The sequence below is a fragment of the Taudactylus pleione genome, unplaced genomic scaffold (assembly GCF_031769625.1).
Source record: "Taudactylus pleione unplaced genomic scaffold, aTauple2 ptg001569l, whole genome shotgun sequence".
NCBI lineage: Eukaryota > Metazoa > Chordata > Amphibia > Anura > Myobatrachidae > Taudactylus > Taudactylus pleione.
The window spans coordinates 102,229-121,312 of record NW_028285966.1 but is presented as its reverse complement, the minus strand read 5'-3'; the positions used below and the strand labels follow the sequence as shown (position 1 = coordinate 121,312).

Below are 19,084 nucleotides of genomic sequence, written 5' to 3'. Positions count from 1 at the left end.
GAACTTGTGCAAAGTAAGAAATAACAGGATTATACCCTGTGAATTGAGAATTTTGTCAGGGTGTGAAAATATCTTAGTCATGATGGGGGCAAATCAATCCAGTTATAAAAGGGTTGAAATAGTTGGATTTCAGATAGTCCAAGGATCCAAGTATATGAGAACTTATTTGCAGTGTTATGAAAAATTCTATTGATGTATTCACAATGATAGATGTGCCAAATTGTATTTATAATAAAGATAGAAAATGGTGGAACTGAGTTTTTTCAATATAAAGCTATATGGCATTTGGTAGCACTCAAAATATGTGTTATAAATTTGTGGGTATACTTAGGAATATCAGAAATATAATGAGATAAAAGGGAATATGACAGGGAGTTGGGCATTAAAATTCCTATGAAAAGGTAAGTAAGACAATGTATCTCTGTTCACAATGGAAGTAAGTTGGGACAGTGCCACCAGATGTGGGACAGTTTCCTCAGCCCCACAAAGTCTCCAACACAATGATGATAAAGAAGGAAACATTTAATGAAATCATTAGTGTACTAAATACCAACGGTAATGGGATTTCACTAAACTTGATGCTAATGGATGTTTTTGAGATGTTATTTCTAAATGTAATCCACTCTGCATTCTCCAGATAAGATTTTGGAACCAAAATTTGATTCAATATATCAAGTGAAGAATAACATTCCTGACCAAAATTCTTCACTGTTTTTATTTTTTTCTGATGCCCCAGAGGAATGCTGAGTTACATATAGTTGTCTTGAAAATTACATGCAAACAATTTGGGGATGATTCAAAGAGCTGATACACCACATTTCCTGTGAGTAACTGACTATAAGCCACACTTATGGTAGCTCCAAACTTGCAGCAATTTGTTGTAGCCCCATAATGCTGCATAAAAAAGTGATATTGGGTTGCTAGGGGTCCAATTTCAACTGCTGTAACTGGTGTTACTATACTGTTGCAAGGTTAACTTACCCCCTTTGTAAATGATTGAATCAACTTCTCAGAATTAACCAAGTGGATCCCAGTATGGTGTACATATTAATACATTTTTCTTATTCTTCTGGCTAAAAGTCACTGTGAATTTTTAGCTTATTCTCTATATCTTCTTAGGACTGATCACTTGTTTTCAATTTGTAAAGTTCTTTCTAGTATTATCTAACACTAGCTGGAAAGCCATGGATGTAGAGTTAGTAAAGTCATAGCTGTTAATTTCCATGTAAGTTTGTGTATTGAGGTAAAATGAAGACAAATGCCTGGTAAATTTTGTCAAATACCACAAAATAACAAATACTAAACACTTCCCTGGGTGGTCTTGAACTACCAACCTTTCGGTTAACAGCCGAACGCGCTAACCAATTGCGCCTCAGAGACACGTGAAAGTGCTTTCTAATGGATATTATCAGTAAGGGAAGATGAACCAGCAGAACTGAACTTAAACTGCATGAAAGTTTCTAACTTGGATCATTTCTTACAAATGGACACTATAATATGAACTTGTGCAAAGTAAGAAATAACAGGATTATACCCTGTGAATTGAGAATTTTGTCAGGGTGTGAAAATATCTTAGTCATGATGAGGGCAAATCAATCCAGTTATAAAAGGGTTGAAATAGGGGGATTTCAGATAGTCCAAGGATCCAAGTATATGAGAACTTATTTGCAGTGTTATGAAAAATTCTATTGATGTATTCACAATGATAGATGTGCCAAATTGTATTTAGAATAAAGATAGAAAATGGTGGAACTGAGTTTTTTCAATATAAAGCTATATGGCATTGGGTAGCACTCAAAATATGTGTTATAAATTTGTGGGTATACTTAGGAATATCAGAAATATAATGAGATAAAAGGGAATATGACAGGGAGTTGGGCATTAAAATTCCTATGAGAAGGTAAGTAAGACAATGTATCTCTGTCCACAATGGAAGTAAGTTGGGACAGTGCCACCAGATGTGGGACAGTTTCCTCAGCCCCACAAAGTCTCCAACACAATGATGATAAAGAAGAAAACATTTAATGAAATCATTAGTGTACTAAATACCAACGATAATGGGATTTCACTAAACTTGAGGCTAATGGATGTTTTTGAGATGTTATTTCTAAATGTAATCCAGTCTGCATTCTCCAGATAAGATTTTGGAACCAAAATTTGCTGCAATATATCAAGTGAAACATAACATTCCTGACCAAAATTCTTCACTGTTTTTATTTTCTTCTGATGCCCCTGAGGACTGCTGAGTTACATATAGTTGTCTTGAAAATTACATGCAAACAATTTGGGGTTGATTCAAAGAGCTGATAAACCACATTTCTTGTGAGAAACTGACTATAGGAATCATTTATGGTAGCTCCAAACTTGCACCAATTTGTTGTAGCCCCATAATGCTGCATAAAAAAGTGATATCGGGTTGCTAGGGGTCCAATTTCAACTGCTGTAACTGGTGTTACTATAATGTTGCAAGGTTAACTTACCCGCTTTGTAAATAATTGAATCAACTTCTCAGAATTAACCCAGTGGATCCCAGTATCTGGTATATATTAATACATTTTTATTATTCTTCTGGCTAAAAGTCACTTTGAATTTTTAGCTTATTCTCTATATCTTCTTAGGACTGATCACTTGTGTTCAATTTGTAAAGTTCTTTCTAGTATTATCTAACACTAGCTGGAAAACCATGGATGTAGAGTTAGTAAAGTCATAGCTGTTAATTTCCATGTAAGTTTGTGTATTGAGGTAAAATGAATACAAATGCCTGGTAATTTTTGTCAAAAACAGAATCCTCCTGCCACAGAATAACAAATACTAAACATGTCCCTGGGTGGGATGGAACCACCAACCTTTCGGTTAACAGCCAAACGCGCTAACCAATTGCACCACAGAGACACGTGAAAGTGTTTTCTAATGGATATAATCAGTAAGGGAAGATGAACCAGCAGAACTGAACTTAAACTGTTTAAAAGTTTCTAACTTGGATCATTTCTTACAAATGTACACTATAATATGAACATGTGCAAAGTAAGAAATAACAGGATTATTCCCTGTGAATTGAGAATTTTGTCAGGGTGTCAAAATATCTTAGTCATGATGGGGGTGAATCAATTTAGTTATAAAAGGGTTGAAATAGGGGGATTTCAGTTAGTCCAAGGATCCTAGTATATGAGAACTTATTTGCAGTGTTATGAAAAATTCTGGTGATGTATTCACAATGATAGATGTGCCAAATTGTATTTTTAATAAAGATAGAGAATGGTGGAACTGAGTTTTTTCAATATAAAGCTATATGGCATTTGGTAGCACTCAAAATATGTGTTATAAATTTGTGGGTATACTTAGGAATATCAGAAATATAATGAGATAAAAGGGAATATGACAGGGAGTTGGGCATTAAAATTCCTATGAGAAGGTAAGTAAGACAATGTATCTCTGTCCACAATTGAAGTAAGTTGGGACAGTGCCACCAGATGTGGGACAGTTTCCTCAGCCCCACAAATTCTCCAACACAATGGTGATAAAGAAGGAAACATTTTATGAAATCATTAAGGTACTAAATATCAACGATAATGGGATTTCACTAAACTAGAGGCTAATGGATGTTTTTGAGATGTTATCTCTAAATGTAATCCAGTCCTCTTGGTGTGAGTGGTGTAAATGCTTTTAACATCAAAGGGGAATTAGCTCAAATGGTAGAGCGCTCGCTTTGCATGCGAGAGGTAGCGGGATAGATGCCCGCATTCTCCAGATAAGATTTTGGAACCAAAATTTGATTCAATATATCAAGTGAAGAATAACATTCCTGACCAAAATTCTTCACTGTTTTTATTTTTTTCTGATGCCCCAGAGGAATGCTGAGTTACATATAGTTGTCTTGAAAATTACATGCAAACAATTTGGGGTTGATTCAAAGAGCTGATAAACCACATTTCTTGTGAGAAACTGACTATAGGCATCATTTATGGTAGCTCCAAACTTGCACCAATTTGTTGTAGCCCCATAATGCTGCATAAAAAAGTGATATCGGGTTGCTAGGGGTCCAATTTCAACTGCTGTAACTGGTGTTACTATAATGTTGCAAGGTTAACTTACCCCCTTTGTAAATAATTGAATCAACTTCTCAGAATTAACCCAGTGGATCCCAGTATCTGGTATATATTAATACATTTTTATTATTCTTCTGGCTAAAAGTCACTTTGAATTTTTAGCTTATTCTCTATATCTTCTTAGGACTGATCACTTGTGTTCAATTTGTAAAGTTCTTTCTAGTATTATCTAACACTAGCTGGAAAACCATGGATGTAGAGTTAGTAAAGTCATAGCTGTTAATTTCCATGTAAGTTTGTGTATTGAGGTAAAATGAATACAAATGCCTGGTAATTTTTGTCAAATACAGAATCCTCCTGCCACAGAATAACAAATACTAAACATGTCCCTGGGTGGGATGGAACCACCAACCTTTCGGTTAACAGCCGAACGCGCTAACCAATTGCACCACAGAGACACGTGAAAGTGTCTTCTAATGGATATAATCAGTAAGGGAAGATGAACCAGCAGAACTGAACTTAAACTGTTTAAAAGTTTCTAACTTGGATCATTTCTTACAAATGTACACTATAATATGAACATGTGCAAAGTAAGAAATAACAGGATTATTCCCTGTGAATTGAGAATTTTGTAAGGGTGTCAAAATATCTTAGTCATGATGGGGGTGAATCAATTTAGTTATAAAAGGGTTGAAATAGGGGGATTTCAGTTAGTCCAAGGATCCTAGTATATGAGAACTTATTTGCAGTGTTATGAAAAATTCTGGTGATGTATTCACAATGATAGATGTGCCAAATTGTATTTTTAATAAAGATAGAGAATGGTGGAACTGAGTTTTTTCAATATAAAGCTATATGGCATTTGGTAGCACTCAAAATATGTGTTATAAATTTGTGGGTATACTTAGGAATATCAGAAATATAATGAGATAAAAGGGAATATGACAGGGAGTTGGGCATTAAAATTCCTATGAGAAGGTAAGTAAGACAATGTATCTCTGTCCACAATTGAAGTAAGTTGGGACAGTGCCACCAGATGTGGGACAGTTTCCTCAGCCCCACAAAGTCTCCAACACAATGGTGATAAAGAAGGAAACATTTTATGAAATCATTAAGGTACTAAATATCAACGATAATGGGATTTCACTAAACTAGAGGCTAATGGATGTTTTTGAGATGTTATCTCTAAATGTAATCCAGTCCTCTTGGTGTGAGTGGTGTAAATGCTTTTAACATCAAAGGGGAATTAGCTCAAATGGTAGAGCGCTCGCTTTGCATGCAAGAGGTAGCGGGATAGATGCCCGCATTCTCCAGATAAGATTTTGGAACCAAAATTTGATTCAATATATCAAGTGAAGAATAACATTCCAGACCAAAATTCTTCACTGTTTTTATTTTCTTCTGATGCCCCAGAGGAATGCGGAGTGACATATAGTTGTCTTGAAAATTACATGCAAACAATTTGGGGTTGATTCAAAGAGCTGATACACCACATTTCCTGTGAGTAACTGACTATAAGCCACACTTATGGTAGCTCCAAACTTGCAGCAATTTGTTGTAGCCCCATAATGCTGCATAAAAAAGTGATATTGGGTTGCTAGGGGTCCAATTTCAACTGCTGTAACTGGTGTTACTATACTGTTGCAAGGTTAACTTACCCCCTTTGTAAATGATTGAATCAACTTCTCAGAATTAACCCAGTGGATCCCAGTATCGTGTACATATTAATAAATTTTTCTTATTCTTCTTGCTAAAAGTCACTGTGAATTTTTAGCTTATTCTCTATATCTTCTTAGGACTGATCACTTGTTTTCAATTTGTAAAGTTCTTTCTAGTATTATCTAACACTAGCTGGAAAGCCATGGATGTAGAGTTAGTAAAGTCATAGCTGTTAATTTCCATGTAAGTTTGTGTATTGAGGTAAAATGAAGACAAATGCCTGGTAAATTTTGTCAAATACCACAAAATAAGAAATACTAAACACTTCCCTGGGTGGTCTTGAACTACCAACCTTTCGGTTAACAGCCGAACGCGCTAACCAATTGCGCCTCAGAGACACGTGAAAGTGCTTTCTAATGGATATTATCAGTAAGGGAAGATGAACCAGCAGAACTGAACTTAAACTGCATAAAAGTTTCTAACTTGGATCATTTCTTACAAATGGACACTATAATATGAACTTGTGCAAAGTAAGAAATAACAGGATTATACCCTGTGAATTGAGAATTTTGTCAGGGTGTGAAAATATCTTAGTCATGATGGGGTCAAATCAATCCAGTTATAAAAGGGTTGAAATAGGGGGATTTCAGTTAGTCCAATGGCCCAAGTATATGAGAACTTATTTGCAGTGTTATGAAAAATTCTATTGATGTATTCACAATGATAGATGTGCCAAATTGTATTTATAATAAAGATAGAGAATGGTGGAACTGAGTTTTTTCAATATAAAGCTATATGGCATTTGGTAGCACTCAAAATATGTGTTATAAATTTGTGGGTATACTTAGGAATATCAGAAATATAATGAGATAAAAGGGAATATGACAGGGAGTTGGGCATTAAAATTCCTATGAGAAGGTAAGTAAGACAATGTATCTCTGTCCACAATGGAAGTAAGTTGGGACAGTGCCACCAGATGTGGGACAGTTTCCTCAGCCCCACAAAGTCTCCAACACAATGATGATAAAGAAGAAAACATTTAATGAAATCATTAGTGTACTAAATACCAACGATAATGGGATTTCACTAAACTTGAGGCTAATGGATGTTTTTGAGATGTTATTTCTAAATGTAATCCAGTCTGCATTCTCCAGATAAGATTTTGGAACCAAAATTTGCTGCAATATATCAAGTGAAACATAACATTCCTGACCAAAATTCTTCACTGTTTTTATTTTCTTCTGATGCCCCTGAGGACTGCTGAGTTACATATAGTTGTCTTGAAAATTACATGCAAACAATTTGGGGTTGATTCAAAGAGCTGATAAACCACATTTCTTGTGAGAAACTGACTATAGGCTTCACTTATGGTAGCTCCAAACTTGCACCAATTTGTTGTAACCCCATAATGCTGCATAAAAAAGTGATATCGGGTTGCTAGGGGTCCAATTTCAACTGCTGTAACTGGTGTTACTATAATGTTGCAAGGTTAACTTACCCCCTTTGTAAATAATTGAATCAACTTCTCAGAATTAACCCAGTGGATCCCAGTATCTGGTATATATTAATAAATTTTTATTATTCTTCTGGCTAAAAGTCACTTTGAATTTTTAGCTTATTCTCTATATCTTCTTAGGACTGATCACTTGTGTTCAATTTGTAAAGTTCTTTCTAGTATTATCTAACACTAGCTGGAAAGCCATGGATGTAGAGTTAGTAAAGTCATAGCTGTTAATTTCCATTTAAGTTTGTGTATTGAGGTAAAATGAATACAAATGCCTGGTAATTTTTGTCAAATACAGAATCCTCCTGCCACAGAATAACAAATACTAAATATGTCCCTGGGTGGGATGGAACCACCAACCTTTCGGTTAACAGCCGAACGCGCTAACCAATTGCACCACAGAGACACGTGAAAGTGCTTTCTAATGGATATAATCAGTAAGGGAAGATGAACCAGCAGAACTGAACTTAAACTGTTTAAAAGTTTCTAACTTGGATCATTTCTTACAAATGTACACTATAATATGAACATGTGCAAAGTAAGAAATAACAGGATTATACCCTGTAAATTGAGAATTTTGTCAGGGTGTGAAAATATCTTAGTCGTGATGGGGGTGAATCAATTTAGTTATAAAAGGGTTGAAATAGGGGGATTTCAGTTAGTCCAAGGATCCAAGTATATGAGAACTTATTTGCAGTGTTATGAAAAATTCTGGTGATGTATTCACAATGATAGATGTGCCAAATTGTATTTATAATAAAGATAGAGAATGGTGTAACTGAGTTTTTTCAATATAAAGCTATATGGCATTTGGTAGCACTCAAAATATGTGTTATAAATTTGTGGGTATACTTAGGAATATCAGAAATATAATGAGATAAAAGGGAATATGACAGGGAGTTGGGCATTAAAATTCCGATGAGAAGGTAAGTAAGACAATGTATCTCTGTCCACAATGGAAGTAAGTTGGGACAGTGCCACCAGATGTGGGACAGTTTCCTCAGCCCCACAAAGTCTCCAACACAATGGTGATAAAGAAGGAAACATTTTATGAAATCATTAAGGTACTAAATACCAACGATAATGGGATTTCACTAAACTTGAGGCTAATGGAAGTTTTTGAGATGTTATTTCTAAATGTAATCCAGTCCGCATTCTCCAGATAAGATTTTGCAACCAAAATTTGCTGCAATATATCAAGTGAAGAATAACATTCCAGACCAAAATTCTTCACTGTTTTTATTTTCTTCTGATGCCCCAGAGGAATGCGGAGTGACATATAGTTGTCTTGAAAATTACATGCAAACAATTTGGGGTTGATTCAAAGAGCTGATACACCACATTTCCTGTGAGTAACTGACTATAAGCCACACTTATGGTAGCTCCAAACTTGCAGCAATTTGTTGTAGCCCCATAATGCTGCATAAAAAAGTGATATTGGGTTGCTAGGGGTCCAATTTCAACTGCTGTAACTGGTGTTACTATACTGTTGCAAGGTTAACTTACCCCCTTTGTAAATGATTGAATCAACTTCTCAGAATTAACCCAGTGGATCCCAGTATCGTGTACATATTAATAAATTTTTCTTATTCTTCTTGCTAAAAGTCACTGTGGATTTTTAGCTTATTCTCTATATCTTCTTAGGACTGATCACTTGTTTTCAATTTGTAAAGTTCTTTCTAGTATTATCTAACACTAGCTGGAAAGCCATGGATGTAGAGTTAGTAAAGTCATAGCTGTTAATTTCCATGTAAGTTTGTGTATTGAGGTAAAGTGAAGACAAAGGCCTGGTAAATTTTGTCAAATACCACAAAATAAGAAATACTAAACACTTCCCTGGGTGGTCTTGAACTACCAACCTTTCGGTTAACAGCCGAATGCGCTAACCAATTGCGCCTCAGAGACACGTGAAAGTGCTTTCTAATGGATATTATCAGTAAGGGAAGATGAACCAGCAGAACTGAACTTAAACTGCATAAAAGTTTCTAACTTGGATCATTTCTTACAAATGGACACTATAATATGAACTTGTGCAAAGTAAGAAATAACAGGATTATACCCTGTGAATTGAGAATTTTGTCAGGGTGTGAAAATATCTTAGTCATGATGGGGTCAAATCAATCCAGTTATAAAAGGGTTGAAATAGGGGGATTTCAGTTAGTCCAATGGCCCAAGTATATGAGAACTTATTTGCAGTGTTATGAAAAATTCTATTGATGTATTCACAATGATAGATGTGCCAAATTGTATTTATAATAAAGATAGAGAATGGTGGAACTGAGTTTTTTCAATATAAAGCTATATGGCATTTGGTAGCACTCAAAATATGTGTTATAAATTTGTGGGTATACTTAGGAATATCAGAAATATAATGAGATAAAAAGGGAATATGACAGGGAGTTGGGCATTAAAATTCCTATGAGAAGGTAAGTAAGACAATGTATCTCTGTCCACAATGGAAGTAAGTTGGGACAGTGCCACCAGATGTGGGACAGTTTCCTCAGCCCCACAAAGTCTCCAACACAATGATGATAAAGAAGGAAACATTTTATGAAATCATTAAGGTACTAAATACCAACAATAATGGGATTTCACTAAACTTGAGGCTAATGGATGTTTTTGAGATGTTATTTCTAAATGTAATCCAGTCCGCATTCTCCAGATAAGATTTTGGAACCAAAATTTGCTGCAATATATCAAGTGAAGAATAACATTCCTGACCAAAATTCTTCACTGTTTTTATTTTCTTCTGATGCCCCAGAGGAATACTGAGTTACATATAGTTGTCTTGAAAATTACATGCAAACAATTTGGGGTTGATTCAAATAGCTGATACACCACATTTTATGTGAGTAACTGACTATAAGCTACACTTATGGTAGCTCCAAACTTGCACCAATTTGTTGTAGCCACATAATGCTACATAAAAAAGTGATATCGGTTTGCTAGGGGTCCAATTTCAACTGCTGTAACTGGTGTTACTATACTGTTGCAAGATTAACTTACTCCCTTTTTAAATAATTGAATCAACTTCTCAGAATTAACCCAGTGGATCCCAGTATCTGCTATATATTAATACATTTTTCTTATTCTTCTGGCTAAAAGTCACTGTGAATTTTTAGCTTATTCTCTATGTCTTCTTAGGACTGATCACTTGTTTTCAATTTGTAAAGTTCTTTCTAGTATTATCTAACACTAGCTGGAAAGCCATGGATGTAGAGTTAGTAAAGTCATAGCTGTTAATTTCCATGTAAGTTTGTGTATTGAGGTAAAATGAAGACAAATGCCTGGTAAATTTTGTCAAATACCACAAAATAACAAATACTAAACACGTCCCTGGGTGGTCTTGAACTACCAACCTTTCTGTTAACAGCCGAACTCGCTAACCAATTGCGCCTCAGAGACACGTGAAATTGCTTTCTAATGGATATTATCAGTAAGGGAAGATGAACCAGCAGAACTGAACTTAAACTGCATAAAAGTTTCTAACTTGGATCATTTCTTACAAATGGACACTATAATATGAACTTGTGCAAAGTAAGAAATAACAGGATTATACCCTGTGAATTGAGAATTTTGTCAGGGTGTGAAAATATCTTAGTCATGATGGGGGCAAATCAATCCAGTTATAAAAGGGTTGAAATAGTTGGATTTCAGATAGTCCAAGGATCCAAGTATATGAGAACTTATTTGCAGTGTTATGAAAAATTCTATTGATGTATTCACAATGATAGATGTGCCAAATTGTATTTATAATAAAGATAGAAAATGGTGGAACTGAGTTTTTTCAATATAAAGCTATATGGCATTTGGTAGCACTCAAAATATGTGTTATAAATTTGTGGGTATACTTAGGAATATCAGAAATATAATGAGATAAAAGGGAATATGACAGGGAGTTGGGCATTAAAATTCCTATGAAAAGGTAAGTAAGACAATGTATCTCTGTTCACAATGGAAGTAAGTTGGGACAGTGCCACCAGATGTGGGACAGTTTCCTCAGCCCCACAAAGTCTCCAACACAATGATGATAAAGAAGGAAACATTTAATGAAATCATTAGTGTACTAAATACCAACGATAATGGGATTTCACTAAACTTGATGCTAATGGATGTTTTTGAGATGTTATTTCTAAATGTAATCCAGTCCGCATTCTCCAGATAAGATTTTGGAACCAAAATTTGCAGCAATATATCAAGTGAAACATAACATTCCTGACCAAAATTCTTCACTGTTTTTATTTTCTTCTGATGCCCCTGAGGACTGCTGAGTTACATATAGTTGTCTTGAAAATTACATGCAAACAATTTGGGGTTGATTCAAAGAGCTGATAAACCACATTTCTTGTGAGAAAATGACTATAGGCTTCACTTATGGTAGCTCCAAACTTGCACCAATTTGTTGTAGCCCCATAATGCTGCATAAAAAAGTGATATCGGGTTGCTAGGTGTCCAATTTCAACTGCTGTTACTGGTGTTACTATAATGTTGCAAGGTTAACTTACCCCCTTTGTAAATAATTGAAACAACTTCTCAGAATTAACCCAGTGGATCCCAGTATCTGGTATATATTAATAAATTTTTATTATTCTTCTGGCTAAAAGTCACTTTGAATTTTTAGCTTATTCTCTATATCTTCTTAGGACTGATCACTTGTGTTCAATTTGTAAAGTTCTTTCTAGTATTATCTAACACTAGCTGGAAAGCCATGGATGTAGAGTTAGTAAAGTCATAGCTGTTAATTTCCATGTAAGTTTGTGTATTGAGGTAAAATGAATACAAATGCCTGGTAATTTTTGTCAAATACAGAATCCTCCTGCCACAGAATAACAAATACTAAACATGTCACTGGGTGGGATGGAACCACCAACCTTTCGGTTAACAGCCGAACGCGCTAACCAATTGCACCACAGAGACACGTGAAAGTGCTTTCTAATGGATATAATCAGTAAGAGAAGATGAACCAGCAGAACTGAACTTAAACTGTTTAAAAGTTTCTAACTTGGATCATCTCTTACAAATGTACACTATAATATGAACATGTGCAAAGTAAGAAATAACAGGATTATTCCCTGTGAATTGAGAATTTTGTCAGGGTGTCAAAATATCTTAGTCATGATGGGGGTGAATCAATTTAGTTATAAAAGGGTTGAAATAGGGGGATTTCAGTTAGTCCAAGGATCCTAGTATATGAGAACTTATTTGCAGTGTTATGAAAAATACTGGTGATGTATTCACAATGATAGATGTGCCAAATTGTATTTTTAATAAAGATCGAGAATGGTGGAACTGAGTTTTTTCAAAATAAAGCTATATGGCATTTGGTAGCACTCAAAATATGTGTTATAAATTTGTGGGTATACTTAGGAATATCAGAAATATAATGAGATAAAAGGGAATATGACAGGGAGTTGGGCATTAAAATTCCGATGAGAAGGTAAGTAAGACAATGTATCTCTGTCCACAATTGAAGTAAGTTGGGACAGTGCCACCAGATGTGGGACAGTTTCCTCAGCCCCACAAAGTCTCCAACACAATGGTGATAAAGAAGGAAACATTTTATGAAATCATTAAGGTACTAAATACCAACGATAATGGGATTTCACTAAACTTGAGGCTAATGGATGTTTTTGAGATGTTATTTCTAAATGTAATCCAGTCCGCATTCTCCAGATAAGATTTTGGAACCAAAATTTGATTCAATATATCAAGTGAAGAATAACATTCCTGACCAAAATTCTTCACTGTTTTTATTTTTTTCTGATGCCCCAGAGGAATGCTGAGTTACATATAGTTGTCTTGAAAATTACATGCAAACAATTTGGGGATGATTCAAAGAGCTGATACACCACATTTCCTGTGAGTAACTGACTATAAGCTACACTTATGGTAGCTCCAAACTTGCACCAATTTGTTGTAGCCCCATAATGCTACATAAAAAAGTGATATCGGATTGCTAGGGGTCCAATTTCAACTGCTGTAACTTGTGTTACTATACTGTTGCAAGATTAACTTACTCCCTTTTTAAATAATTGAATCAACTTCTCAGAATTAACCCAGTGGATCCCAGTATCTGGTATATATTAATACATTTTTCTTATTCTTCTGGCTAAAAGGTACTGTGAATTTTTAGCTTATTCTCTATATCTTCTTAGGACTGATCACTTGTTTTCAATTTGTAAAGTTCTTTCTAGTATTATCTAACACTAGCTGGAAAGCCATGGATGTAGAGTTAGTAAAGTCATAGCTGTTAATTTCCATGTAAGTTTGTGTATTGAGGTAAAATGAAGACAAATACCAGGTAAATTTTGTCTAATACCACAAAATAACAAATACTAAACACGTCCCTGGGTGGTCTTGAACTACCAACCTTTCGGTTAACAGCCGAACGCGCTAACCAATTGCGCCACAGAGACACGTGAAATTGCTTTCTAATGGATATTATCAGTAAGGGAAGATGAACCAGCAGAACTGAACTTAAACTGCATAAAAGTTTCTAACTTGGATCATTTCTTACAATATCAAAAATATAATGAGATAAAAGGGAATATGACAGGGAGTTGGGCATTAAAATTCCAATGAGAAGGTAAGTAAGACAATGTATCTCTGTCCACAATGGAAGTAAGTTGGGACAGTGCCACCAGATGTGGGACAGTTTCCTCAGCCCCACAAAGTCTCCAACACAATGGTGATAAAGAAGGAAACATTTTATGAAATCATTAAGGTACTAAATACCAACGATAATGGGATTTCACTAAACTTGAGGCTAATGGATGTTTTTGAGATGTTATCTCTAAATGTAATCCAGTCCTCTTGGTGTGAGTGGTGTAAATGCTTTTAAAATCAAAGGGAATTAGCTCAAATGATAGAGTGCTCGATTAGCATGCGAGAGCTAGTGGGATCGATTCCCGCATTCTCCAGATAATATTTTGGAACCAAAATTTGCTGCAATATATCAAGTGAAGAATAACATTCCTGACCAAAATTCTTCACTGTTTTTATTTTCTTCTGATGTCCCAGAGGAATGCAGAGTTACATATAGTTGTATTGAAAGTTACATGCAAACAATTTGGGGTTGATTCAAAGAGCTGATACACCACATTTAATGTGAGTAACTGACTATAAGCCACACTTATGGTAGCTCCAAACTTGCACCAATTTGTTGTAGCACCATATGCTGTATAAAAAAGTGATATCGGGTTGCTAGTTGTCCAATTTCAACTGCTGTAACTGGTGTTACTATACTGTTGCAAGGTTAACTTACCCCCTTTGTAAATAATTGAATCAACTTCTCAGAATTAACCCAGTGGATCCCAGTATCTGGTATATATTAATACATTTTTTCTTATTCTTCTCGCTAAAAGTCACTGTGAATTTTTAGCTTATTCTCTATATCTTCTTAGGACTGATCACTTGTTTTCAATTTGTAAAGTTCTTTCTATTATTATCTAACACTAGTTGGAAAGCCATGGATGTTGAGTTAGTAAAGTCATAGCTGTTAATTTCCATGTAAGTTTGTGTATTGAGGTAAAATGAAGACAAATGTCTGGTAAATTTCGTCAAATAAAGAATCCTCCTGCCACAGAATAACAAATACTAAACACGTCCCTGGGTGGGGTTGAACCACCAACTTTTCAGTTAACAGCTGAACACGCTAACCAATTGTGCCACAGAGACACGTGAAAGTGCTTTCTAATGAATATTATCAGTAAGCGAAGATGAACCAGCTGAACTGAACTTAAACTGTTTAAAAGTTTCTAACTTGGATCATTTCTTACAAATGTACACTATAATATGAACATGTGCAAAGTAAGAAATAACAGGATTATACCCTGTAAATTGAGAATTTTGTCAGGGTGTGAAAATATCTTAGTCGTGATGGGGGTGAATCAATTTAGTTATAAAAGGGTTGAAATAGGGGGATTTCAGTTAGTCCAAGGATCCAAGTATATGAGAACTTATTTGCAGTGTTATGAAAAATTCTGGTGATGTATTCACAATGATAGATGTGCCAAATTGTATTTATAATAAAGATAGAGAATGGTGTAACTGAGTTTTTTCAATATAAAGCTATATGGCATTTGGTAGCACTCAAAATATGTGTTATAAATTTGTGGGTATACTTAGGAATATCAGAAATATAATGAGATAAAAGGGAATATGACAGGGAGTTGGGCATTAAAATTCCGATGAGAAGGTAAGTAAGACAATGTATCTCTGTCCACAATGGAAGTAAGTTGGGACAGTGCCACCAGATGTGGGACAGTTTCCTCAGCCCCACAAAGTCTCCAACACAATGGTGATAAAGAAGGAAACATTTTATGAAATCATTAAGGTACTAAATACCAACGATAATGGGATTTCACTAAACTTGAGGCTAATGGAAGTTTTTGAGATGTTATTTCTAAATGTAATCCAGTCCGCATTCTCCAGATAAGATTTTGCAACCAAAATTTGCTGCAATATATCAAGTGAAGAATAACATTCCAGACCAAAATTCTTCACTGTTTTTATTTTCTTCTGATGCCCCAGAGGAATGCGGAGTGACATATAGTTGTCTTGAAAATTACATGCAAACAATTTGGGGTTGATTCAAAGAGCTGATAAACCACATTTCTTGTGAGAAACTGACTATAGGCTTCACTTATGGTAGCTCCAAACTTGCACCAATTTGTTGTAGCCCCATAATGCTGCATAAAAAAGTGATATCGGGTTGCTAGAGGTCCAATTTCAACTGCTGTTACTGGTGTTACTATAATGTTGCAAGGTTAACTTACCCCCTTTGTAAATAATTGAAACAACTTCTCAGAATTAACCCAGTGGATCCCAGTGTCTGGTATATATTAATAAATTTTTATTATTCTTCTGGCTAAATGTCACTTTGAATTTTTAGCTTATTCTCTATATCTTCTTAGGACTGATCACTTGTGTTCAATTTGTAAAGTTCTTTCTAGTATTATCTAACACTAGCTGGAAAGCCATGGATGTAGAGTTAGTAAAGTCATAGCTGTTAATTTCCATGTAAGTTTGTGTATTGAGGTAAAATGAATACAAATGCCTGGTAATTTTTGTCAAATACAGAATCCTCCTGCCACAGAATAACAAATACTAAACATGTCACTGGGTGGGATGGAACCACCAACCTTTTGGTTAACAGCCGAACGCGCTAACCAATTGCACCACAGAGACACGTGAAAGTGCTTTCTAATGGATATAATCAGTAAGAGAAGATGAACCAGCAGAACTGAACTTAAACTGTTTAAAAGTTTCTAACTTGGATCATTTCTTACAAATGTACACTATAATATGAACATGTGCAAAGTAAGAAATAACAGGATTATTCCCTGTGAATTGAGAATTTTGTCAGGGTGTCAAAATATCTTAGTCATGATGGGGGTGAATCAATTTAGTTATAAAAGGGTTGAAATAGGGGGATTTCAGTTAGTCCAAGGATCCTAGTATATGAGAACTTATTTGCAGTGTTATGAAAAATACTGGTGATGTATTCATAATGATAGATGTGCCAAATTGTATTTTTAATAAAGATCGAGAATGGTGGAACTGAGTTTTTTCAAAATAAAGCTATATGGCATTTGGTAGCACTCAAAATATGTGTTATAAATTTGTGGGTATACTTAGGAATATCAGAAATATAATGAGATAAAAGGGAATATGACAGGGAGTTGGGCATTAAAATTCCGATGAGAAGGTAAGTAAGACAATGTATCTCTGTCCACAATTGAAGTAAGTCGGGACAGTGCCACCAGATGTGGGACAGTTTCCTCAGCCCCACAAAGTCTCCAACACAATGGTGATAAAGAAGGAAACATTTTATGAAATCATTAAGGTACTAAATACCAACGATAATGGGATTTCACTAAACTTGAGGCTAATGGATGTTTTTGAGATGTTATTTTTAAATGTAATCCAGTCCGCATTCTCCAGATAAGATTTTGGAACCAAAATTTGATTCAATATATCAAGTGAAGAATAACATTCCTGACCAAAATTCTTCACTGTTTTTATTTTTTTCTGATGCCCCAGAGGAATGCTGAGTTACATATAGTTGTCTTGAAAATTACATGCAAACAATTTGGGGATGATTCAAAGAGCTGATACACCACATTTCCTGTGAGTAACTGACTATAAGCTACACTTATGGTAGCTCCAAACTTGCACCAATTTGTTGTAGCCCCATAATGCTACATAAAAAAGGGATATCGGATTGCTAGGGGTCCAATTTCAACTGCTGTAACTTGTGTTACTATACTGTTGCAAGATTAACTTACTCCCTTTTTAAATAATTGAATCAACTTCTCAGAATTAACCCAGTGGATCCCAGTATCTGGTATATATTAATACATTTTTCTTATTCTTCTGGCTAAAAGTCACTGTGAATTTTTAGCTTATTCACTATATCTTCTTAGGACTGATCACTTGTTTTCAATTTGTAAAGTTCTTTCTAGTATTATCTAACACTAGCTGGAAAGCCATGGATGTAGAGTTAGTAAAGTCATAGCTGTTAATTTCCATGTAAGTTTGTGTATTGAGGTAAAATGAAGACAAATACCAGGTAAATTTTGTCTAATACCACAAAATAACAAATACTAAACACGTCCCTGGGTGGTCTTGAACTACCAACCTTTCAGGTTAACAGCCGAACGCGCTAACCAATTGCGCCACAGAGACACGTGAAATTGCTTTCTAATGGATATTATCAGTAAGGGAAGATGAACCAGCAGAACTGAACTTAAACTGCATAAAAGTTTCTAACTTGGATCATTTCTTACAATATCAAAAATATAATGAGATAAAAGGGAATATGACAGGGAGTTGGGCATTAAAATTCCAATGAGAAGGTAAGTAAGACAATGTATCTCTGTCCACAATGGAAGTAAGTTGGGACAGTGCCACCAGATGTGGGACAGTTTCCTCAGCCCCACAAAGTCTCCAACACAATGGTGATAAAGAAGGAAACATTTTATGAAATCATTAAGGTACTAAATACCAACGATAATGGGATTTCACTAAACTTGAGGCTAATGGATGTTTTTGAGATGTTATCTCTAAATGTACTCCAGTCCTCTTGGTGTGAGTGGTGTAAATGCTTTTAACATCAAAGGGAATTAGCTCAAATGATAGAGTGCTCGCTTAGCATGCGAGAGCTAGTGGGATCGATTCCCGCATTCTCCAGATAATATTTTGGAACCAAAATTTGCTGCAATATATCAAGTGAAGAATAACATTCCTGACCAAAATTCTTCACTGTTTTTATTTTCTTCTGATGCCCCAGAGGAATGCGGAATGACATATAGTTGTCTTGAAAATTACATGCAAACAATTTGCGGTTGATTCAAAGAGCTGATACACCACATTTCCTGTGAGTAACTGACTATAAGCCACACTTATGGTAGCTCCAAACTTGCACCAATTTGTTGTAGCCCCATAATGCTGCATAAAAAAGTGATATGGTGTTACTAGGGGTCCAATTTCAACTGCTGTAACTGGTATTACTAGACATTTGCAAGGTAACTTACCCCCTTTTTAAATAATTGAATCCACTTCTCAGAATTAACCCAGTGGATCCCAGTATCTGGTATATATTAATAAATTTTTCTTATTCTTCTGGATAAAAGTCACTGTGAATTTTTAGCTTATTCTCTATATCTTCTTAGAACTGATCAATTGTTTTCAATTTGTAAAGTTCTTTCTAGTATTATCTAACACTAGCTGGAAAGCCATGGATGTAGAGTTAGTAAAGTCATAGCTGTTAATTTCCATGTAAGTTTGTGTATTGAGGTAAAATGATGACAAATGCCATGGAAATTTTGTCAAAAATATAATCCTCCAGCCACATAATAACAAATACTACACA

At 35.1% G+C, this 19,084-nt stretch overlaps 3 non-coding genes across 3 annotated transcripts; all 3 read right to left on the bottom strand.

Moving 5' to 3' along the window:
* Nucleotides 1-4,430: 4,430 nt before the first annotated feature.
* TRNAN-GUU (transfer RNA asparagine (anticodon GUU)) lies at nt 4,431-4,504 on the bottom strand. Its single transcript has one exon. It is a non-coding gene; the product is annotated as a tRNA-Asn (tRNA).
* A 3,037-nt stretch (nt 4,505-7,541) lies between these two features.
* On the bottom strand, nt 7,542-7,615 carry TRNAN-GUU (transfer RNA asparagine (anticodon GUU)). The gene has a single exon. It is a non-coding gene; the product is annotated as a tRNA-Asn (tRNA).
* A 5,936-nt stretch (nt 7,616-13,551) lies between these two features.
* On the bottom strand, nt 13,552-13,625 carry TRNAN-GUU (transfer RNA asparagine (anticodon GUU)). The gene has a single exon. It is a non-coding gene; the product is annotated as a tRNA-Asn (tRNA).
* Between the last annotated feature and the right edge of the window lie 5,459 nt (nt 13,626-19,084).